Source organism: Malaclemys terrapin, chromosome 20 (genome assembly GCF_027887155.1).
Source record: "Malaclemys terrapin pileata isolate rMalTer1 chromosome 20, rMalTer1.hap1, whole genome shotgun sequence".
Taxonomy (NCBI): Eukaryota; Metazoa; Chordata; order Testudines; family Emydidae; genus Malaclemys; species Malaclemys terrapin.
The window spans coordinates 12,720,917-12,745,719 of NC_071524.1; the positions used below are offsets into that span (position 1 = coordinate 12,720,917).

A 24,803-nucleotide genomic window follows, 5' to 3' on the forward strand; every position below is an offset into this window, starting at 1 on the left:
TCAGCATATGCTGCAACGGGACTCTAGCATCCAGCTACCTTTCTTGAACCTCAACCAGATGCCTCAACATGTCTGTTTGCTCCTTCATAATCCGCAGCATCTCCTCCTGCGTCACACTTGTGTTCCTTGCATGCTCTCCTGTCCTCACGGTCATTGTGCAGGCTCTCTGACCGTGCAATCCTCCACACGCTGAGCTCCGTCTTGTCACTCTCAGAGGAACGCATTAACTCGTTGAATGTGTCCTCCCAAGTCATCTTTTTCTGCCTCCTAAACTGGAAAAGTCTCTGTCCCGGCATGGAGGATGCACCTACGGACAAGGTTTCAGCTACAGAGAATACAAAGCACAAGGGTAGAATGAACAGTGCATACATTGTGTCTGGTGCAAGGTTAAATCTTTTTTATAAAAGAAACACCCCTCAATGCACACCCCCTGCAAGCTACAACTTAAGCAGAAGCGCTGGCTACTGCAAGAGTCGGTTTGCTGCTCCAGCCATGGTGAGTAAGGCCACGAGGCAGGGGTGGGAAGTCTTTTGCTGCAGCTTTTGTTAAGATATCCTTGGGATCAATGGTTGCAACATCAGCACAACCCCCTTTCCGATAGCAATCGGGATGGTGCTTGAGGACAGGCACCAGGGGAAAGCCCCACAGACAGTTGGATTGTTACAAAAGCGGCACCAGGTTGGGGTGGAAGGGAGACGAACAGGAAGCGTCGCGCGCCCCCCTCCACATACACACACCTTTTAAATGCTGGCTGCAATACACAGTGATCCCTTCCAACCACAACCAGGGCACGCTCGGGAAAGTGTGACTGTGTGACCCAGAATTCACCAAACGGGGCGGATTGTTTATCAAATTGCTTGCAGTTTAAGGGCTATCATTTAAAGTTTTCCCCTAGGTGACTCTATGCGATATCACTCTCCTGAGGGTAACAGGTGGAAAGGGAGCAGATGCTGCAACCGTCTGGGTACAGACCTGGTCCTTGTGCTGCAATGATTCCAGAAGAGTTAATACTGGAGTGGGGCGGGAAAGTGTCCTACCGTGGTGGACGAAATAAGGCAGCCCTTCCCAGAAACCTTCTGCAAAGGATTGCAGAGTGCCTCCATGAGAACTTCTTAGAGATCTCAAGGGAGGATTCCCAGGCCCATAGGTGGCGACTTCCCCTCTTTTCCATGGATGCTCAACCCCTCCCCCACTCTGCCCCCAGCCCCACCCCCACTCCACCCCTTCCATACCTAGAAGAAATCATTAGAAGGCTGGAAATATTTAGATAGATGCAAACAGGTTTATTTCTTTATTTTGGCTTGTGGCTCTCCTCTGTGCTAACCCCAGATGCTTTTGTTTGCTTGTAACCTTTAAGCTGAACCCCCAAGAAACCACCTCCTCCTCCCACACCTAGTTAAGTATGCACCACATACGGACGTCGACTTTACAAGCCCTATTTTGGGTGCTTAATTTGTTGGAATTGCTCTTTTAAAATCTAGCAAAAGCCTATGTTCCAGATGTATTTTCTTCCTTTTTGTTTTTAATAAAATTGACCTTTTTTAAGAACAGGATTGGATTTTTGGTGTCCGAAGAGGTTTGTGCTTGTGGTTTGATTAGCTGGTAGCCATAGCTAATTTCCTTTGTTTTCTTTCTCAGCTCTTCCTCGGAGGGGGATGGAAGGGCTGGAGGGTACCCCACAGGGAGGAATTCCCAAGTGCTCCTTCCTAGGTCCAAGGAGGTTTCTTGCATTTGGATGGTGGCAGCATGTCCCAAGCCAAGTTCAGAGAGAAGCTGTAACCGTGGGAGTTTAATACAAGCCTGGAGTGGCCAGTATTAATTTTTAGAATCCTGGTGGGGATTTAGCCTTGACAGATGTCTACTGAAGCGCTACGCCTCTTGTGGAGGTGGAGTACGGACGTCGACTTTACAAGCCCTTTAGGTCGGCAGAAGGGACGCGGTAGTGTAGACACATACATTATTAACTCGGCCTAACGTGGCATATGTCAACCTAACTTTGTAGTGTAGACCAGGCCTCAGGCATGACGGGGCAGTGAGTGAAAAGAGCGGAGTAGATTTGCAGCACAAGGTCAGGGTGCAGTAACTACAGGACCTGGAGCTGCAGGTCCCAGCTGCCTGGGTGTTGTCCCTGCAGGATTCCTCCCCTGGCAGAATGAGCCCCCTCGGCAGCGCCCATCCCGTACAGGGTCCCCCTGGCAGCGCCCATCCCTGCAGGATGTCCCTGGCACTGCCAGGGGGTGGCTTAATTCCCCCGAGCCACATCTCCCCCATATCAGGCTGACGCGACTCCATCCGTCTGGGAGCCAGGGCAGAGGACCGGGGAGCTGTTCTGGCCTCGGGCTGGCTATGCCCCACTGACTGGTGCCCTTGTTTGGGGCGGGTGAGCCAACAGCTGGGGCTATTGTCTGCCAAGTGCCTGAGCAGTAAATAAAGTCCCGCTGGCTGGTTTCCTCCTGCTGAACAGCATCGCGGAGATAATGACCGCACTGGGCATCCATGACACAGGCCCATTGTGTGCCCCGGTGCTTCCCTGGGCTGACGCCCGCCGCTGGCCGAATAACGGCAGGGGAGCCCTGGCCAGCCAGTGGGCAGAACAGAGCCAGCCTGGGTCCCACACACCCATCCGGGAGACATTCTCACTCTGTAAAGCCAGGGTCGCCCACACGGACAGGCTCAGGGAGAGAGCAAAGAGTATCTGGCAGTGGGGAGCCGCCACCCCTGGGGCATGTCTGGTGGGGTCCTGCAGGGCTCTGCTCCTGGCCCGACGCAGGTCAGGAGCTTTATCGATGTTCTGGAAGAAAGTATCGAATGGCTGCTGGCGAGGTTACAAAGGACACGCAGAGTGGTGCAGGGTGGTGAGGACAGCTCCGTCTCACGGAGCGATCGGGATTGCCTGGGCTGCTGGTGCCCTGGGACCAAACAGGTTTAAAAGCCAACAGCAAGGTCATAATCAAAGGACAAAGGGTGGTGGCCACATGTCCAAGGTGGAGGCAGTGTCCTGGGAAGCAGGGACTCTGCAAAAGACTTGGGGGTCGTGGGTGGCGGAGCCGGGGTGGCTGAGCCGGGGTGGCTAGCAGGAGCAGGGAGGACATAGCACTGGGGAGACCATCACTGGATCCTGCGTCCGGCTCTGGTGGTCACACGTCAGACAAGGCACTGATAAACCGGAGAAGAGCTACTGGAAGGATGCAAGGGCTCGATGAGGCTGAAGGGACTGGAACTGGGTAGTTTGACCCAGAGAAGGGTCAGAAGCGCCCGGCCTACCAGCACTGCCCAGGGGAGCAGGATGCGGAGAGCTCTGCAACCAGCAGACAGCAGCAGACCCAGAGCTGATGGCGCCAAACAAATCTAGGTTTGAAATAAGGTGTTGCTGTAAGAGCGATGGGAATGAGCGCCTGGAGCAGACCCCTCCGAGCCTGGGGCATTCGCCAGCACCTGGGGCTTTGTACGGAGGCTTTGTGAAAGCCCCGCTGTGGAAGTGCGGGTGGGATGCCGGACTTGCTGTGAGCGGTGTTGTGCAGTGGTTCTCAACCAGGGGTAGGCGTAGCCCTGGGGATATGCCGAGGTCTTCCGCAGGGGGGTTACGTCAACTCATCTAGATATTTGTCTAGTTTTACAACAGGCTCCAGAAAAAGTACCAGCCAAGTCAGTACAGACTAAGATTTCATACAGACGATGACTTGTTTGTATTGCTCTCTATACGAGACACTGACAAGTAAGCACAATATTTAATTCCAGTCGCTTTATTTTATAATGATATGGTAAAAATGAGAAAGTCAGCGATTGCTCAGTAACACCGTGGCTGTGACACTTTAGGATTTTGATGTCTGATTTTGTAATCAAGCTGTTTTCAAGTGAGGTGAAACTTGGGGGTACAAATCAGCCTCCTGAAAGGGGGACAGTAGGCTGCATAGCTGGAGCACCCACCCATAGCTCAGCGCCCACCAGCCACCCGCGGATCAGCTGTTCGGTGGGCCCCGCCGGTCACCGCTCAGCGGCAGGCGGGAGGTGCTGGGGGGAGGGGACAGAGCAGGGGCAGGAAGTGGCGGGGGAAGGGCGGAGTAGGGGTGGGAATAGGAAGGGCAGGGGTGGGACCTCGGGGGAGAGGGCAGGAAGAGGTGGGGTGAGGATGGAGCCTTGGGGGAAGGGGCGGAGTGGGGGTGGGGCCTCAGAGCGGAGCAGGGGTAGAGCCCCCATCTGGACAGAAGAAAGTTGTCACCTGTGGTAGGCTGGAAAGGTTGAGAGCTACTGGCACTAGATCATCCTAATGAACCCTTCTGACCTTCACGTCTCGGAGTCGGTGAAGCCTGGCAATGGGGCTGCTGACCACGCTGCCTCCCATAGCCCCCGGGAGAGAGTAAAGTCACCCCCCGGGCATGGAGGCTGGGGATCTATCTGTCTCGGATGGTTTAAAACAAGTCCTGCATCTTGCCAGGGGGTTAGACCCTTATGGTCTCTTCTAACTCTCTGGGTCTATGATTCTATAAGGACAGCCACAGTGGGTCAGACCAATGGTCCGTCTGGCCAGTGTCCTGTCGTCTGACAACGGCCAATGTCAGGGGCTTCAGAGGGAATGAACAGACCAGGGCAATGATCGAGTGATCCAGCCCGTCGTCCAGTCCCAGCTTCCAGCAGGCAGAGGCTAGGGACACCCAGAGTATGGGGTTGCATCCCTGCCCGTCTTGGCTAACAGCCATCGATGGACCTATCCTCCATGACTGTCATGGATCCGCAGGTCCAGTCCCTGGGAGGACCCGTCAGTGTGTCAGCTCTCTTAGGGGTAAGCCCTATAGCTTCACCGCCCCTTGGGCCCAAGCCGCAGAGCCTTCAGCCCCCCACTTCACTCGCTGAGCTCCCTGCGGCGAGTCCACCTGAGTTGGACACCTGGGGAGACTTACACACCCCAAGGGAGCAAAGCACCCCGACTCCCTGCCTCAGGAGTGACTCTCCACCAGTGCTGGAGAAGCAGGAGGGTTTATTGGCTGTCTGGAGCACAGCGTAGAAAGTCCTTAGGTAACATGGAGAACAGAAAGTTACAGCAACGTCCATCTGGGTCAGTCCAGAGCCCTCCTTTGACCCCTCTGTAGGCCCAGTCCAGAAGCTTCTCTTCCCTCCAGCAGCCCACACTTAATAACCTCCCCTGGTCTCTTCACAGTCCTTTGATCTCCAGCTGGGCACACTCAGCTGGCTTCCTGCGGAGGGTGGGCCATCCATGGTCATTTGTTACTTGGTGCCAAATGTCCGGGCAATTGGAGTGGCCATTGTCTTCTGAGACTCTCCATGGGCAGGGGGCCCAGGCCCCAAGCAGCTAATCACGCCTGTATCTCTGGGTCTCTGCAAAGAGTAAACCACCTCCTCCTCCCACACCTAGTTAAGTATGCACCACATAGGGGAAACTGAGACACGCTCAATAGTCATCCAAAATATTATGAAAATTCCCACTCTGTCACAAACTTATTCTATAACCCAGTTATATAATAATAATAATTAATGGAGATATCCTATCTCCTAGACCTGGAAGGGTCATTGAGTCCAGCCCCCTGCCTTCACTAGCAGGACCAAGTGCTGATTTTGCCCCAGCTCCCTAAGTGGCCCCCTCAAGGATTGAACTCACAACCCTGGGTTTAGCAGGCCAATGTCAAACCACTGAGCTATCCCTCCCCCAGTTATAGTTTTGGCCTTCACAACATCCCCTGGCAATGAGTTCCACAGGTTGAATGTGCATTGTTGAAGAAATACTTACCTTTGTTGGTTTTTAAACCTGCTGCCTGCTAATTTTATCAGGTGACCCCTGGTTCTTCATAGAATATCAGGGTTGGAAGGGACCTCAGGAGGTCATCTAGTCCACCCCCCTGCTCAAAACAGGACCAATCCCCAGACAGATTTTTACCCCAGATCCCTAAATAGCCCCCTCAAGGATTGAACTCACAGCCCTGGGTTTAGCAGGCCAATGCTCAAACCACTGAGCTTATGTGAAGGGGTAAATAACACTTCCTTATTCAGTCTCCACACCAGTCATGATTTTATAGACTTCTATCATATCCCTCCTTAGTCGTCTCTTTTCCAAGCAGAACAGTCCCAGTCTTTTTAATCTCTCCTTATGCAGAAGCTGTTCCATGCCCCTAATCATTTTTGTTGCCCTTCTCTGAACCTTTTCCAGTTCTTTTCTAATATATCTTGAGATGGGGCGATCAGAACTGCACGCAGTCTTCAAGATGTGGGCGTACCGTGGATTTATATAGTGTCATTACGATATTTTCTGACGTATTACCTATCCCTTTCCTACTGGTTCCTAACACTGTTAGCGTTTTTGAGTGCTGAGCGGATGGGTTCAGGGAACTATGGGTCCAAGGTCTCTTTCTTGAGTGGAAACAGCTAATTAACACTCCATCGTTGTGTATGTAGAGTTGGGATTACGTTTTCCAGTGGACATCACTTTGCACTTATTTGAGAGATCCTTTTGTAACCTTGCTCAGTCTGCCTGCGACTTAACTATCTGGAGTAATTTTGTATCAGCGGCAAATTTTGCCACCTCAGTGTTCACCCCGTTTCCCAGATCACTTATGAATATGTTGACTAGGACTGGTCCTTGTACAGACCCCTGAGGGACACCACAATTTACCTTTCTCCATTCTGAAAACTCACCATTTATTCCTACCCTTTGTTTCCTGTCTTTTAACCAGTTACTGATCCATGAGAGGACCTTTCCTCTTATCCCATGACAGCTTACTTTGCTTATGAGCCTTTCGTGAGGGACATTGTCAAAGGCTTTCTGAAAGTCCAAGGAAATTCTAGCCACCGGATCACCCTTGTCCTCATGTATATTGACTCCCTCAAAAAATTTGATTGGATTGTGATTTCCCGTGTTGATTCTTCCCAGCATATTGTGTTTTTCTATGTGTTCTTTACTGTAGTTTCAGCCAGTTTGCCTGGTACTGAAGTTAGGCTCACCGGCCTGTAATTGCCAGGATCGCCTCTGGAGCCTTTTAAAAAAATTGTCAATCCTCCAGTTCTGTGGTCTAGAGGCCGATTTAAGCGATAGGTTACACACCCCAGATTGGAGTTCCCTCAGAACTCCTGGGTGATTCCATCTGGGCCTAGTGCCTGTTGGATTGATCAGTTTGTTCCAAAGCCGGATGTGGAATCTCGAGGAACCCCTGTTTCTAAGAGGGGACAGCCTGGGACACACCCTCCTGCCCCACAAACACTCCCTCCAACACACACACAAGAACACCCTGTTTCTGGTGCGTCGGTGCCTGGAGTGCGAGTGACCCAGCCTGGGCCATGCACTGCAGCCCTGGTCCCCGGCTGGAACAGAAACGATCACAGCCACCTGCGGGGTTCTGACAGGGTAGATGGTGCTCGGGGTGGGGGGGCTGGTCAGGAAGATGGTGCCAGGGAGGGCTCTGCCAGTCCTCCCAGCCCCACCCCTCGCCCCACTCTGCTCCCCCGCCCGCCCCAAAGGGAGTGTCAGACCCAGGGCACCCAGCTGCGCTGTCCGCGCTGGGGATGGCCACAGGGGGGCAGCAGAGGGCCAGGAACGAGGTGCTCGACAGACACCTGCCACTTGTTCGATAAATAATTTCAATGAGCTAATTTGCATGTCAGTAAATCATTTGCATAGGAGCGGGGCTTCCCTCCGGGGCTCAGCCAGCGGTCTGGGTCTCCCCATGGCCTGCCCCCCCTACCCTGCCCAGAGGGGGAGTAAAGCCATTGTGGGGTCCTGGGCCAGAGCAAGTGGGGGTCCTTCCCCACCCCTTCTGCCTGAACCCCCCACATGCTCCTGCGGGGGAAATGGAGTCGGGGCAGGGAGCACCCATTTTTGTGGGGTCCCCCAACTGGCCGTGGCCCCTGAGCATGGGCTGTGTTGGCCCAGTGGCTAATCTGCCACTGACCCCCCCACAACCCAGCCCCAGAGCTCCCCACACCCCCAACCTCCACATGGCCCAGCCCTGGAGCTCCCTGCCCCCACCACAACCCAGCCCTGCAGCTCCCTGCACTCCCCTCCCCACCCCCTGCATTGTCCAGTCCTGGCACTCCCTGCCCCCTCTTCCCCCCACAACCCAGCCCTGGCGCTCCCCATGCCCCCTGCGCCCCTCTTCCCGCATGGCTCAGCCCTGGAGCTCCCTGTGCCATGCTTCCCCCCACCCCCGCATTGCCCAGCCCTGGAGCTCCCTGTCCCCGCTGCCCCCCTCTCGCCCCCCTCACCCCTGCATGGCCCAGCCCTAGGATTGCCAACCCTCCAGGACTGGCCTGGAGTCTCCAGAAATTAAAGATGAATCTTTAATTAAAGATTATGTCATGTAATGAAACCTCCAGGAATACGTCCAACCAAAACTGGCAACCCAACCCAGCCCTGGAGCAATCCCATGCCTCCAGCATCCCCGCATGGCCCAGCCCTGGAGCTCCCCATCCCCCCACGGCCCAACCCTGGAGTTCCCCGTGCCCCTGGACCCGCCCCACATGGCCCAGCCCAATCTGGGGGTGGTCCAGGGTCGGTCGCTCCCAAGGACCCAGTCGATCTTGGCCTCACTGCTGGGCCTGGGACACGTGGGCTGAGACCCTCATCCCCACTTGAGGCCCGCCCGTGGTGGCCGCGGTGTCTTTGCCCTTTGCCCACAGCCGTAGCCGGGAGGCGCCGCACAGACCCCAGCAACCATGTTCCCCAACTACGCAGCACAGCAGGCCTGGCCGCCCGCACATTCGCGCCCCTACAGGGCTCACCAGCTAGTCGAAGAGATCCCAGCCAATGCCTGCCCCTACCGACGGGGCCACCCTTCAGTCCCTGCTGCGCTGGCTGGGCTAATGCTGGGCCCTCCGGCCCAAAGGCGCTGTAGCTCCGTGGCCCTGAGGCAGCCAGGCCCCCAGGAGAAGGAGGCTGGAAAGCTCAGATCTGGCGAGTGGACACAGGCCGGGTCTCCCCCGAGCCCCACACCCGCCTGCACCAACCACCCCCTACAAGCCAGTGCCCTGCATGGCTCCCTTCACCAAAGCGCCGCCTAGCACAATACAGCAAAGACAATCACAGAGTGCACTGCAAAACCAGCCTCACACAAACCTACCGGCCGGGAGCCAGGGCTGGAGACCCAGAATCCCGGACAAACTCAGCCCTGCGCGGGCACCCAGGTCGGTCCCACGCTCGGCCCCAAAGCAGGCGGTCCCTCCCGGGCCCGTCAGCGAATGACACTGCAGCCGAGGAGATGCGGGTTTCCTTGGGAGTTCCCTGCCCAGCCAGGAAGCGCTGCCTGTTGGGGACAAGGCACCCAGAGCAAAGAGCTGGCGTCTCGGCTTTAAACGGGAAACCCGGCTCAGCCTGACCCGGGGTGCCATGAGCACAACATGTAACTCGGCGGGGTGGGGCTGTGTGTCATAGGCCCGATGCGCGATGGTGAGTCTCCTTCAAGGGTTTTGGAGCAGGGGGTCTGAGTTCCACCATCCAGATCCCCCCATCTTGGCAAAGCTCGGATAAGCTCGTGTCCTGAGGCCAAACCGTGGTGCCCCCAGGCCTCGGACCACGGGCCCTGTGCTGGGCCAATGCTCTAGCGTGGGAGGCTAGGCTGGGCCTAGGGGAGGCGACATCTCTGTGTTCCCAGCTTGGCCAGGTTCAGGGGGCTGAGTTGATTGCCTCTCGCCCCGGTGCCGCTCTGGCTGCCCCGGCTCGGAGCCGCTATCTGAGGCCAGCAGCCGGTGGGCATCCTGCGGGGTGTGAGCCTGGCAATGCAGCCAAGGGGCCATGGTCACATGAAGCCAGCCCCACGTGGCCCAACAGGGGCAGCTCCTCTGGTGCAGGATGGTGTGATAAATTAAGGGGGGGAAGCTCCCTTTTATGGACACCCAGTAGATATAAAATCCCTGTTAGTAGCTCTTCTCGACTTGCTTTACCTGTAAAAGGTTAAAAAAAGCCCATAGGTAAAAGGAAGGGAGTGGGCATCTAACCAAAAGAGCCAATGGGAAGGCTAGAACTTTTTAAAATTGGGAAAAACACCTTCCCCTTTGTCTGTCTGTTGTTGTTCTCTGGAGAGAGGAGACCCAGAGCAGCGATGTTGTAAGAAACTATAAACCAGGTCTGACACATCATACCTCGAACCTACTTATCTGAAACCCCAGATATGTAAGTGGATCAGGGAATGTCTAGGAAGACGCGATTAGGTTTATCTCTTTTATTTCTTTATGGCTTGTGGACTTCTCTGTGCTAACCTCAGGTGTTTTTGTTTTGCTTGTAACCTTTAAGCTGAACCTCAAGAGAGCTATCTTGATGCTTAATTTGTGTAATTGTTTTTTTGAGATCTAGCAAAAAGCCTAAGTTCTAGCTGTATTTTCTTTCTTTTTGTTTTTAATAAAATTTACCTTTTCTAAGAACAGGATTGTGTCCTAAGAGGTTGTGCACATGTTGTTTAATTAGCTGGTGGCAACAGCTGATTTCCTTTGTTTTTCTTTCTCAGCTCTTCCCCGGAAGGGGGGATGAAAGGGCTTGAGGGTACCCCACAGGGAGGAATTCCCAGGTGCGCCTTTCTGGGTTCTCTAAAAAGGGTTTTTTTTGCACTTGGGTGGTGGCAGCATCTACCCATCCAAGGTCAGGGAAAAGCTGTAACCTTGGGAGTTTAATACCAGCCTGGAGTGGCCAATATTAATTTTTTTGATTCCTTGCGGGTCCCCAACTTCTGCACTCAAAGTGCCAGAGTGGGGAATCAGCCTTGACAGACGGGCACCTGCCCTTTATCCCAGCGGGGTGGAGCTCAGGGGGCCGGGTCAGTGCCAGCCTTGGGAGGGGCACCAGGGGCTGCACGGGCTCTGCTCAGGGAGGTACCTCATGTACCACAACTCTGTGAGGGGCTCCAATGCTGGACACTGGCTGGGGCGATGGGGGTTCACACGGTGTAGGGGGAGCAGGTGGGAACCCCGGCCAGGGGATCTCGCTCCCTGGAGCTGGGGAGAGCCCATCTCTGCCCCACACTGGGGCCTTTGCTGGGTGCCCTCTTCCTGCCCAGGTCGCCCTTCCCGCTGCTGCCTTTGCACAGGGCACTGGTCAAGCTGTATCCTATAGGACTAATCTGCTTGCTTGTGTGTATATCTTTTCTTATAGTTTAAGTATTTAATGTATTGTAATAGGTTTATAAATTTATATTAAAGTAAGTTTGGCTGGAAAGCAAGAGACCTACAGGCCATATCCTGTATGTTAAGCTAAAGCAAAGTTAGCATATCTACATTAAAACCTTTTACTCAAAAAGCAAAGTTAACCTATAGCTTGTTACCTAAATAAATAAGTACCCACGCCTATGTTTATGACCTTTTATCTAAACCAATACATAGTAAAAATGACATGGGGGCTTTTCCCACAGACTTAACAAGTACGCCACAAAAAACGGATGTGCGTACGTACCTGTCATCAATACGCACATACATACTAGCCTATGGGGTAAGTGAACCCCAACATTTCTGTGGGTAAAAAAAAAATTTGGGCGTAAACGAAAAAATGTCCTGCATTTGCCCTATAAAAAAGGTAACCCACCTCAATAAAGTATCATTCTCCATTTTCTCACTCCATCTCCATTTCTCACTTACTCCGTTCTCACTTTACTCTGGTCTCACTTACTTCCTCCACCCTATCTATCTACAACAACTGCTCCTATTGGTAGGCGATACTTGTTCTTCTTAAACTTGAAGTTTCAAGGGAACTAGGCTAAGGTCGGTTTCCCGAAGTTTTATTCTTAGTTTGTTTATTAGGTTTTGATTTAAGTTTAAGTCAGTCAAGTAAACCCTGGTCAGCTTCGATGGCGCTTAGCATTTTCTAAGCACTGCATCCCTCACTCAAAAATTAAAAAACCTGAACCGCAAGGCTGGTCCTGTGTCTCTTATCATCAGGTTATCAAAAAAGGGTGTGAGTATATTAACCGAAGCTTTGTTGCATATAATACTATATTATCATCTGAATCTTTTAAATAGCAGTAATGCCATTGTAACTTTGTAACTCTTAAGTATTTTACCATTTACTTACTATTATTAATTTTAATAAAAAGTCTTTAAGGCTATATCTGTCTCTGTGTGAGCTTCCTGTCATACCCCCGAGGGTCCTTTATAAATTCTGTAAAGCCTAATTCAAAACAAAAACTTTTATCTTCTAATCAAACAAATTGGCAAGCCTAACCCCTGTGACGAACTGGGACTGTTCTTGCTGGGGTGTGTGAGTGCTGACAGGGGAGTGTGGCTAGGATGGTCTGCATCGGGGGATGGGAGTCTGCCCGAAGGCGCATACCTGAGCGTGTAACATGAGAACCCAGGAAGGGGTTGGAGGCCAGGTGACACCTTGGCCCGGGAAACTGAACAAAGGCTGTGGGAGGGGTCGCTGAAGGCAGAGTGCTGGAAGCAGGCTGGAGAGATGGCTGGGAGGGGGAGATGGCTCTGACCCCTCAAAGGGGGGTGGGCTGGGATGCCCTGGGACCCCAAGCTGGACCTAACTGAGGGGGGCCCTGTTGTCTGTGCCTGCAAGACCTGTCTTGGACTGTATTCCTGTCATTCAAATAAACCTTCTGCTTTACTGTCTGGCTGAGAGTCATGATGAATCGCAGGAAGCCGGGGGTGCAGGGCCCTGAGTCCCCCAATACTCCGTGACAACCCCATACTAATTAATCTTATTAATAATAATTATTATTACAATCAAATACAATTAAATTAATAAATTAAATTCCCATCTTATCCAAATTAATATTATCATTACACTCTCAATCAGGCTACAACGCCCCGTCTGGACCCCGTGTGCCCGACTGGCTACCTGGGTTCAAGGACGAGGGGTTCAGACTGGCGCGGGTGCCGGGACAGGCTGCTGGGCTGTTCAGGAACCACGAGTGCCTTTGTCCTGGGTTTGTACAGCGCCGAGCACAGCGGGGTCCTGGGCCAGGGCTGGGCTCCTTGGCACTCGGTCATGACCATATTGGAGAGCAGGAGATGGGCACAGCTGGGCTCTTCGGCTGGCAGCGCGGGCTGCCCGGAGCGGGGGGTGAACGCCAGGATGGGCGCAGAGCTAGTGAAGCGCAAGGACAGTGTTGGCACCAGCACAGCTGGGACCAGCTGGCCAGGGATGGGTGTCACCCCATGGAGGGGGCGGGTCTGGACCAGCCTCTCAGCGGGAGCAGGTTTCTGGCTGGGATTCTGTGCCAGGATCCCCCTCCGGCCCTGTTGCTGCTCCCCTCTGTGCCAACCTGGCACCTGAAGGGACCCTGGGTGGGGATGGCCCCAAGGCCAAGCTGCCTGGCCGCTCCAGAGCCCCCTGGGGGCAGTGGCTGTGGTGGGGGAGCTGGAGAACCTGGGGTGGCAGGTTTGTATAATTTTTGGTGGTGCCCAAAATGGTGGTGACCCCTCAGCTCCTGCCCTGTAAGACGATATATATATCACTGGTCTACAATTTTTGAGAAGTCGTCTGCTTCAGAGATAAAATGTGCTATTGATTATGTATTTTGATGTGCTGAATTCAAATATGACAATTAAAACAACCGATTGGCTACTGGTTCTAAGATATTTAAGTTTTTACATTTTATGTCCATGTATATTGTGTAGATAGTGGAGTTTTAATCATCAATTGTAAACCTAGGTCTTTTCATGTGTTTATGGTTGCTTTACAGGATAATATTTCACCTGTCCTGTTTATGTAACACTTTAAAAATCAGCAAAAGGGTTATATCAATAAAATGTATTATGAAACAAAAGGCAAAAAACTATTCTGTACATAGTTTAGTCCTATTCAGTGTCTACTCGGCACTTCTTGGCTTGTGTCTTGTATTCATTAAATGGAGCATCTCTTGTCACTGTCCAGCAATAGTCTGCAAGCATTGATGGGCTCCATTTGCCCTGATAGCGTTTCTCCATTGTTGCAATGTCCTGGTGAAATCGCTCGCCGTGCTCATCGCTCACTGCTCCGCAGTTCGGTGGGAAAAAATCTAGATGAGAGTGCAAAAAATGTATCTTTAGTGACATGTTGCAACCAAGGCTTTTGTATGCCTTGAGGAGGTTTTCCACCAACAACCTGTAGTTGTCTGCCTTGTTGTTTCCGAGAAAATTTATTGCCACTAACTGGAAGGCTTTCCATGCCGTCTTTTCCTTGCCACGCAGTGCATGGTCAAATGTATCATCTCGAAGAAGTACACGAATCTGAGGACCAACAAAGACACATTCCTTTATCTTAGCTTCACTTAACCTTGGAAATTTTCCACGGAGGTACTTGAAAGCTGCTTGTGTTTTGTCAATGGCCTTGACAAAGTTCTTCATCAGACCCAGCTTGATGTGTAAGGGTGGTAACAAAATCTTCCTTGATTCAACAAGTGGTGGATGCTGAACACTTTTCCTCCCAGGCTCCAATGACTGTCGGAGTGGCCAATCTTTCTTGATGTAGTGGGAATCTCTTGCACGACTATCCCATTCGCAGAGCAAACAGCAGTACTTTGTGTATCCAGTCTGCAGACCAAGCAAGAGAGCAACAACCTTCAAATCGCCACAAACCTGCCACTGGTGTTGGTCATAGTTAATGTACCTTAAAAGTTGCTTCATGTTGTCATAGGTTTCCTTCATATGGACTGCATGACCAACTGGAATTGATGGCAAAACATTGCCATTATGCAGTAAAACAGCTTTAAAACTCGTCTTCAATGAATCAATGAACAGTCTCCACTCATCTGGATCGTGAACGATGTTGAGGGCTGCCATCACACCATCGATGTTGTTGCAGGCTACAAGATCACCTTCCATGAAGAAGAATGGGACAAGATCCTTTTGATGGTCACGGAACATGGAAACCCTAACATCACCTGCCAGGAGATTCCACTGCTGTAGTCTGGAGCCCAACAGCTCTGCCTTACTCTTGGGTTGTTCCAAATCCCTGACAAGGTCATTCAGTTCACCTTGTGTTATGAGGTGTGGTTCAGAGGAGGAGGATGGGAGAAAAATGTGGGTCCTGTGACATTGATGGTTCAGGACCAGAAGTTTCATCTCTTCCTCGTCTGACTCAAGTGAGAATGATTCTGGTGCATCAGGAACCGGCAGTCCTTCTCCGTGGGGTACTGGGCGTATAGCTGATGGAACGTTTGGATAATGCACAGTCCACTTTTTCTTCTTTGACACACCTTTCCCAACTGGAGGCACCATGCAGAAGTAACAATTGCTGGTATGATCTGTTGGCTCTCTCCAAATCATTGGCACTGCAAAAGGCAGAGATTTCCTTTTCCTGTTCAACCACTGGCGAAGATTTGTTGCACAAGTGTTGCAGCATATGTGTGGGGCCCATCTCTTGTCCTGATCTCCAATTTTGCAGCCAAAATAAAGGTGATAGGCTTTCTTAACCATAGTGGTTATACTGCGCTTTTGTGATGCAAAAGTCACTTCACCACAAACATAGCAGAAGTTATCTGCACTGTTCACACAAGTACGAGGCACCTCTGCTCACTTTGGCTAAACAGAAATGTGTCCCTTTGCAAAATCAAACACTGACAAATAAGAGAGCACGACACTGTATGATTTCTAGAGCTGATATAGGGCAATTTGTTCCGCAGAGTGATGTAAGCTTCGTTATGATTGCATCATCCACGACTTCTAGGAATAACATGATGCAATTCATATCATGTATGACACAATACCGGCTTCAGATTGCATCATTCATTGTTTTGCCTAAAAAGCAAGTACTGTCCAAACCCAGTCATAGATTTATTCATAGATCCAGTCAAAGATGTATTTTAGTCATTTCTGGTATAAATTGAGATCCCTTCCCTTTATAACTCACTTATCCTCCGCCATTCCCAAGTCAAGGGTCGTATATACCGACCCAATAGCATATCTTGAAAACTAGAGCCAATCAACACTTTTAAGCATCATTTTCGTTCTCAGTGACCCAGAATGAGTAAAGTTTGACTACATTTATTTCAGAAGCAGTTTGGCTGTAGAGCAGTGTATTTTATTAAATAGCGTAAACATGGACTGGAAGCTGGAAGCATTTAAGTTTCTCTTTATTGCACAATATCACTATCGGAAAAATCCATTGTTGATTATTAGTGGTCCTACAAATCAAGAATTTGTTGCTGGGATAAAATGAAGCTACAGCGCGTCGGCGCCACAAGATTACAAGGGTCAATTAAAAGTGGAAAGTCAGAAGCAGCCCTCGCTTGCTTCAATATACAGTATTATATTTGGTTGCACCTGTTGTGACCAAGTGGGAATGTTCTTAATGTTTTCTCTGAATACGGTGCGGGTGCCTCAGTTTCCCCTGCAAGGTGTCAACTGAAGGTGTCGGGGACAAAGAGATCAGGTGGCCTCTTTGTCAGGAAGAGACACAAAAGCCAGAGGAGGGAGTGTCAGTTTGGAGCTGGCTGGGGAAATGGGGAAAGGCCCAGAACTTGGGTCTGGGCTCCCCACCCCCCAAGATGGACCTGACTGAGGGGTCATGTTCTCTGTACCTACAAGCTCTGTGTTCCTGTCGTCTAATAAACCTTCTGTTTTCCCGGCTGGCTGAGAGTCACGTCTGACTGCAAAGTTGGGGTTGCAGGGACCTCTGGCTGCCCCAGGAGCCCCGCCTGGGCGGACTCGCTGCGGGAAGCGCACGGTGTGGGAGGGGCATGCTGAATGCTCCGAGATCAAACCCAGGAAGGTGGAAGCTTCTTGCCCTGGAGACAGTCTGCTCAGAGAGAGGAGGATCCCCCGGAGTCCTGACTGGCTTTGAAGGAGTGGTTCCAGAGCATCCCAGCATCCCCTTCCACACCATGCGCTTCCCGGAAGTCCGCACAGGCAGTGACACTCCCTCCTCTGGCCTTTGTCTCTTTTCCAGGTATTAGGAGGCCACCTGATCCCTTTGTTCTCCAACACCTTCAGTTGGCACCTTGCAGGAGAGCGGCCCAGGCCATCAGTTGCCCGGAGACAGGGTGTCGGCCATTCTCTGTGCAGACAGCATCACACTGGCCCTCTAGGGGTCTACAACAACCACACCCCCTTATCCCACCATCTAGATCCTTAAGACATGCATAGGGGAAACTGAGGCACCCACACAGTATTCAGAGAAAACATTAAACACATTCCCACTTCGTAACACCCTGTATACGACCAGTTACGTACTTTAAAGGGTGTAAAATAATCAAGTATTGTGCTAAACGCAATGATACTCCAAACTGACCACCAAGTTTAAGTTGCGTGTTTTTCCACTCAGGTGAGGGCTCTGGGGTGGAGCTGGGGATGAGGGGTTCACAGTGCAGGAGGGTGCTCAGAGGTGGGGCTCAGGGTTGGGGTACTGGAGGCGCAGGCTCTGGGGTGGGGCAGGGCTGGGGATGAGGAACTTGGGGTGCAGACAGGCTGCCCCAGAGCTAGGACCAGAGAGGACTCCCACCTCCCATACTGGCAGCAGAAAGGTCCGGGGGACGGACCCCTCCTCTCCCCCCGCAGCACACTCACTCTGCACCACGGTCACTGCACATGCTCCTAGGGCCTGAAAACCCACTCGCCTCCCCTATGGGGGATACCGGGGGGGGGGATTGGGGGGTTGCCATCATGTGTGGCCTCCCTGCTGCTCCCCTCACCATAGCCTCAGGGGGGATGGGGCTGCCCCTTGCCCAGCATGGGGCAGGTGTGGGGACTGCAGAGTGCAGGGGGGGGCAGGGTGTCACAAAATTCCCCCCAGCCCCAGCTGGTCAGGTCTAGGAAGCCCCCATCTCCCCTGTGGTGGGTGGGTGCTGGGGGGGGGGAGAGGGGACTGCCATCACATGTGGCTTCCTTCCTCCCGTGCTGCAGCCTTCTGCCCCTCACCCTACCCTCACTGGGGCTGGGGGATGGGGCTGTCCCTTGCCCAGAGTGGGGCAGCAGTGAGGGCCGCGTGTGTGTGTGTGGGGGATCACAGGGTCAAACACTCACCAACGCCCCAGCAGCTGCTCAGGTGAGCGAGGTCCACTCCAGATGTCCGTCTCCCGGCCGGAAGCCCCCTTGGCGGCTCCTCCAGGTGGGTGCGTGGGGGGGGGCTGCCAAGCACGCGTGTGCCCCCCCCCCCCCCCCCAGCGGTGCTGCAGCACTCTGCCAGCGCGACGCTTGTGCACCAGCAGCGGCAGCCAAGCAGAAGCAAGGGAGGGGCCCGGGCTGTTTTCTTTCAGGCTGGGAAGATGCGGGGGGGGGGGGGGGCCGGGGCCCGCCCCAAGCAGGGCAGAGACCCAGCTCCAGAGATGGGTGGAGCGGAGCCCCCAGCCCTGAATCTTCCCGGTGCTCGGGCACCACGAGCCCATATCCCTGTCTGGCATTGCACCAGCCCTGCCCCGGTGCCCCCCGTTCTCTGCCGCCCCAGCCCCGGGGAGCCCGGCTGGCCCCTCTCCAGCTCCGCAGTCCCACATCGCTGCCAGCCCCCCGGAGCGGACGCGCCCCTGGGGCGTGGGGAGGGAGCCGCTCTCCAGACAGACACCGGCGCGGGCTCCCCCCAGCCCAGGAAAAAACCGGTGATGACCCTGCTGCAGGCGGGGGAGGCTTCCAGCCAGGGCCACAGGGAGGGGCTTCCTCTCAGGAAACCCCCCCCCCCTCCCCTCCCGACACCCTCCATCTCCTCCGGGCGTCCAACTCACTGCGGAGCCACTGGCCGGTGCGGCTGGGTCCCGGCAGGCAGGAGATGGAGTGAGCCCCAGGGTCCCCTTCAGAGCACGGTAAGGGGGGGCGTGCGGGGCCCCCGCCCCCATGAGCCTCCATCCCCATCCCCACCCCGCCCCCGCTACCCGGCTCTCACTCCAGCCAGCCCAGGGGCCCAAAGCACTTCACCAATATCCCCAGACGCCGGGGTCCCATTGGAGGGAAGAAACTGAGGCACGGGGCGGGGAAGACAGCAAGTGTGAAAAATCGGGACGGGGGCTGGGGGATAATAGGAGCCTATATAAGAAAAAGCCCCCCAAATTGGGACTGTCCCTATAAAATCGGGACATCTGGTCATCCTAAACAGCAGGTCAGGGACTAAGCCAGGAATCAGAACCCTGGAGTCCTGTGGCTTAGCTCCCTGCTCTAACCACTAGACCCCACTTCCCTCCCCCCCAGGATTCTGTGTGTCTGTGAGCCTCACAGCAGGGAGCCACAGGGCTGGGTCAGGCTGCAGTGCCGGTGCTGGGTACGTGCCCTGCCGGCTGGGGGAGCCGGAGCCGGTGCTGCGTACGTGCCCTGCCGGCTGGGGGAGCCGGAGCCGGTGCTGGGTACGTGCCCTGCCGGCTGGGGGAGCTGGAGCCGGTGCTGCGTACGTGTCCAGCCGGCTGGAGTTGTTGGTGCCAAGCAAATGGGAATGAGCCAAGTCTCTGCCCAGCTGGTGCCTTCACCATCCTGGCGAGTGCAATGCAGCCTGCTCCTGGTGTGGTCCAAGCAGGGCTCCCCTGGTGGGGCAGATGGGCACAAGCCAGCCCCTGCCGTGGGGTTCCTGATCTCAGGCCAGTCGCTGCGGGATGGGGCCGGGCTGGACCTACTGGCCATGTCTTGGTGCCACACCCCTGGGGGAGGGGCCCAGTGGGACTGGGACCCCAGGAAGTGAAAATGGGTCCTCCCCCATCCATGCATTTGCTGGACTGCACATACCCCCATGTCCCCTGTGCCCGTCCAGCTCCCCTTGCCCACCCCACTGCCATGGCTGTCCCTCCCCCCACATCCCTCTTCTCCCATCTGTCACCCATCCACCCATGCCTCTGTTGCCCCCCCACTCTGCCCCCACCAACTATCCCTCTCTATTGTCTCTCTGCCCCCTGCTCCCCCCCTTCTCTCCCCCAACTTTGCCCATCCCCCTCCAGCACCAAAGTGCAGTTTGACCCTGGGGAGCCTCAGGCTCTGGGACTCACCCAGGCCCCTGCAGCAGGGTAGAGACAGAGTCAGGAAACCTGGCACCTGCCAATCTTGTGGCCCTAGAAGGCCAGCCACTGCCAGCACCAGGGATAGAACCTAGGAGTCCTGGCTCCCAGCCCCCTGCTCTAACCACTAGACCCCAGTGTTGCCTCAATTCTCCTCACCATGCAACTTGGCCAGACTCTGCGGGACTTTGGTCCCTGGACCTTTGGCATTTTGCTCCAATGCTGTGCAGAGGGGAACCCCCCGTCTCCCTGCCGTGGGAGCAGAGCTTCCAGGGACATTGGCTTTGGCTGCTGGTAATTACTGTATGGATCTAACCCCGTCCAAATGCACTGTCTGCTCCCCTCTCTCTGGGCACCCTGCGAGGTCTCTGTCGGGGGTGGGGGCAGGCGAAGGTGACTGGGGCGTGTGTGTGGGGATTAGGCAGGGAGCAGAGGGGTGGGGGAGCACATTTGTATTATGATCTGTGATACTGTAGTCCCCAGGACCTCAAATCAGTCCCCTCTCCCATGGCGCTAGGTGCTGTACAAACACACGACAGACAGTCCCTCCCCCAAGGGGGCCTCCCCAGTCCTGGCCCATGTCTAATCTGCCCCTGTCGCTGTCCCCAGAGCCACTCCCATACCCCGTGCCCTGCCCCTCCCTATTGACAGCTCCGCAGGGCAGGGGTCTCCTTCATCTCCTGCATGGCTGGAAAGCGCTGGGTGTCCTGGGGCATCTATGTGCCTGCCAGCCTGACGGCAGGAGCGGGTGCCCCTGCCCCACCGGTGTGGGGTGTCCAGACTCGCTCAGAAAGCTGCCAGCTGGCGTGGCAATAAGAACAGTCAGACGGCTGGGCTCCCTGCAGGCTCTGGGGTGAGGAACAACTCCTCGGCCCCCATCCAGGGGCTCTCAGCCCCCAGCAGGCCCAACAACCCAAGCCCTGCCAGGCACCTTTCAGCAGAGGTGCCAGGGTGCCCTGAGGGAGCGGGTCCGAAGCATTAACTCCTGTCCCTGATGCAGCGGGGCAGGCAGAGGGTTGCTGCAGATTGCGAAGCAAGGCAAATGGGCAGGGGGTGGGGGAGACCCAGGAGTCCTGTCCCTGCCCCCTGCCGTAACCCATCAGGGTAGGGACAAGAACAGCAGCGTAGTCTCACTCCCAGGGAGGTGGGTGGGGCTCAGCCATAGCCCGAGTAAATTGACCTGGGCGCTAGGACTCGTTGCTGCCAGGTTATTTTTGCAGTGTAGACGTACTCTAGACCCACTCCCCTCCCAAAGCTGGAGATAGAACCAGGAGTGCTGGCTCCCACTCCCCTGCTCTGACCACTAGACCCCACTCCCCTCCCAGAGCCAGGGAGAGAACCCAGGCGTCCTGGCTCCCCAGCTCTTTCTTGAGCTGCCAGACCCCAGTCCTTTCTCCCGCGGACATGAGCTCTGACCTGCTGCCAGGCCCTGCTGCCCGGGCCCTGTGTGCTGCGATCGGGGGCCGCACATGCTGCCCCCTCCCCCGCTCCTGCCTGGGCTGCCAGTTCAGCGCAGAGGGATCCAGACCCGTTTCCTGCCGTCTGCAGCCCTCCGGCCTGGGGGTCATTTCCTGGTCTCAGCCGGCGCCTCCGGAGCTTGGGGATGTGACTCACGGGCTCCCTGCCCCCCAGGGTCCTACCGCCATGCCAGGATGGCTCCTGTCCTACTGCAGGGCTCCCAGCCTCAGGACCTGCGTGGCACCGGGCACAACAGTTGCACTGCTCATTGCTGGCCTGGGCACAGCTGGGATCTGAGCCAGGCAGGGGGCTGCAGAGGGGTGGCCTGGCTCCCCCTTTGTCTAGAGGCCTCCAGGGGGCACCCTGGGGTGTTGAGCCCCACGGGGCTGGGGAGGGGGGCTGGATTTGGCCTGGAAAACAGGTTCGCTCCATTTCCCCGGAGAGCTTTGCTGGCCTCTGAGCCGTAACCCCCAAGCATGGGAGTGAGTCGGAACAAGGAGAGTTCCTGCTTCGCAGGCTCAGCTGGGAGCCCCGGCAGGCCCTGGGGGGAAGCAGAGCCTGGAGCGCTGCCTGCCCCGAGCGAAGGGCGCAGACGTGGGCCTGTCTACACTGCCTACCTTACAGCGCGGCCGTGGCAGGGCCGTGACCTGGGCAGTGCAGTCACGCTTTATTGCCAGGGGAGAGCTCTCCCGGTGATAAAAAATAACCACCCCGAACAAGGAGTGGGAGCTTTATCGCCGGGAGTGCGTGATAAAGTGCTGTCTATACTGTTTTCTTACACCCCTGCATGACTAAAGTTTTAGCACCAAAAGTGGCAGATTAGACACAGCCTTAGCTCCAGGGACGGGCAAGAAGGGGCTGGGAAGGGCCCATCCTACTCTAGGCTCCTCGCTGTTCACCAGCTGGGCTTTCTAAGTGCTCTAAAATCCACAGGCTGACTCGATGGCTGTGCCCTATGGGTCCAGGGGGGTCCCTACCAGCTCTGGGAGGGGAGTGGGGTCTAGTGGTTAGAGCAGGCAGCGATCTGGAATCAGGACAACCGGGTTCCTTTCTTGGCTTAAGGAAGTGGGGTCAATTGGTTAAAGGAGGAGGGCTCAGAGCCAGGACTCCTGGGTTCTGGCTCCAGCTCTGAGAGCGGTGTTAGAGCTCTGCTGGTTAGAGTAGGGGGCTGGGAGCCTGGGCTGCTCCAGCTATGAGAGGGGAATGGTCCCTTTGAGAGATGGGGCCTTGTTGGAAAACAGCAAGGACACCAAGGTTGTGCAGATCTTATCACGCCTGTGTGCATACCCGGGGCTCCGACTCTGGCTCCGACCCTCCCTTGTGAGGAATTCAGGGCTGGTCCAGCCTGCCCCGGGGACGCTCTCCAGACGTGGGCACCGGAGCGTGGGGAGACGACCCTGCAAAATCAGCCAAGGTCCCAGCCACCTGCACCCCAAATCGAGGGCCCCTTTGGATCTGGGGGCAGCTGAGCCTGGCCTGGTGGGGGGCTGTGTTGGGGCCAGTGAGGCTTCTCCCCTCCAGGGGCATGAAGGGCATTCCCATTTGCAGGGCTCCAGTACCAGCGATGGGCCCTACACCCCCCCGCCCCAACAAACACCCACACAAGGGGGAGGTGAGAGCGGCTGGAGACAGCCTGGCTCAGGGGCAGGGCATTGGCAGGGCCCAGCCTCCCGCAGCAGCTGCATCCAGCTCTGGGGAGGGGTGTGTGTCTGGGTGCAGGTGTGTGTACATGAGCATGTGGCATGTTTGTGTGTGTGCCCTGGGCATGTCCACATGAGCATACAACTGTGTCCATGCATATGTGTGTGTTTGTGTGCATGCTCACACCATTATGCGGGCGCCCCATAACCCAGGTGGCTCAGTGCGGGCGGCTCCTCACCCGTCCTGCCCCATAGCCCGACGTGGCTCAGTGCAGGCTGCTACCCGCCCCATAGCCCAGGTGGCTGTGGGCTGGCTGCTCTCTGCCCCTGTCCTGCCCCATAGCCCAGGTGGCTCAGTGCCCACAGCTCTCTGCCCCATAGCCCCAGGCGGCTCCGTGTGGGTGGCTCCCTGCCCCATAGCCCAGGCGGCTCAGCGCTGGCTGCTCTCTGCCCCTGTCCTGCCCCATAGCCCAGGTGGCTCAGTGCCCACAGCTCCCTGCCCCATAGCCCAGGCGGCTCAATGCCCACAGCTCTCTGCCCCATAGCCCAGGCGGCTCAATGCCCACAGCTCTCTGCCCCATAGCCCAGGTGGCTCAGGGCTGGCTGCTCTCTGCCCCTGTCCTGCCCCATAGCCCAGGCAGCTCAGTGCCCACAGCTCTCTGCCCCATAGCCCAGGCGGCTCCGTGTGGGTGGCTCCCTGCCCCATAGCCCAGACGGCTCAGTGCCCACAGCTCCCTGCCCCATAGCCCCAGGCGGCTCCGTGTGGGTGGCTCCCTGCCCCATAGCCCAGATGGCTCAGTGCCCACAGCTCTCTGCCCCATAGCCCCAGGCGGCTCCATGTGGGTGGCTCCCTGCCCCATAGCCCAGGCGGCTCAGTGCCCACAGCTCCCTGCCCCATAGCCCCAGGCGGCTCCGTGTGGGTGGCTCTCTGCCCCATAGCCCAGGCGGCTCAGTGCCCACAGCTCTCTGCCCCATAGCCCAGGCGGCTCAGTGCCCACAGCTCTCTGCCCCATAGCCCCAGGCGGCTCAGTGCCCACAGCTCCCTGCCCCATAGCCCAGGCGGCTCAGTGCCCACAGCTCTCTGCCCCATAGCCCAGACGGCTCAGTGCCCACAGCTCCCTGCCCCATAGCCCAGGCGGCTCAGCGCCGGCTGCTCCCCGCCCCTGTCCTGCCCCAAGGGCGGGCGGGGCCGGCCTGTTGCCCGGGAGTTCCCGGAGCTGCTCGCCCCGCCCCGCCCCAGCGGTCAAAGGGACGGTGCCGAGGGGCGGCCACCTGCCGAGGCGGACGCGGGGGGCCCGGGCCGTGGGGACCGCGGTCAGCAGCGCGATGCAGCCCCAGGTACCGGCTCCGCGCTGCTCCGGGCGGGGCTTGGGGCCGCGGGGGCCGCCGCAGGGCCACACCCGCGCGGGGCTCCCGGGGGACCGGGCCGGGGGGTTGCAGCTGCTCGGGGTGCCCGGGAGCTTCCCCCAGCACCGGCGGGTTCTCGGGGCTCGCGCCAGGGCACGGTCCGTGCGGCTGCTGCAGCCCGGGGGTCCGGGGAGGCACCGGGGCGCGTCCAGCCCCGGATCGGGTCACATTGTCGGGCTGGGAGCTCCTCGGGGGGCGCTGGGTGCGGGGGCTCTGTGCCGGCCTGGGGGGATCAGGAGGGCTCTGTGCCGGCCTGGACCTGTGGGGGGAAAGGGGGTCTGTTTTGGTTGGGGTTGAGAGGGACTGTGTGCTGGCTGGAGGGCGCCGGAGGGGGGTTCAGAGGGGCTGTGTGCTGGCCGGGGGGTGCGGGAGGGAGTTCGGGGGGGGCTGTGTGCTGGCCGGGGGGTGCGGGAGGGAGTTCGGGGGGGGGGCTGTGTGCTGGCCGGGGGGTGCGGGAGGGAGTTCGGGGGGGGGGCTGTGT

General features: G+C 56.2%; 1 protein-coding gene across 2 annotated transcripts in view; it reads left to right on the forward strand.

The window, feature by feature from the left end:
- Positions 1 to 18,564: 18,564 nt before the first annotated feature.
- Positions 18,565 to 24,803, forward strand: part of EXOC3L2 (exocyst complex component 3 like 2) — a 57,014-nt gene continuing 50,775 nt past the window's right edge. The window contains exon 1 of one of the 2 annotated variants that reach the window (XM_054010086.1): positions 18,565 to 18,644. The gene's annotated coding sequence lies outside the window, so the exon portion shown is untranslated. Of the gene's footprint in view, positions 18,645 to 24,138; positions 24,254 to 24,803 lie in introns of those variants that run through there. The other variant, XM_054010085.1, reaches the window with a different exon arrangement.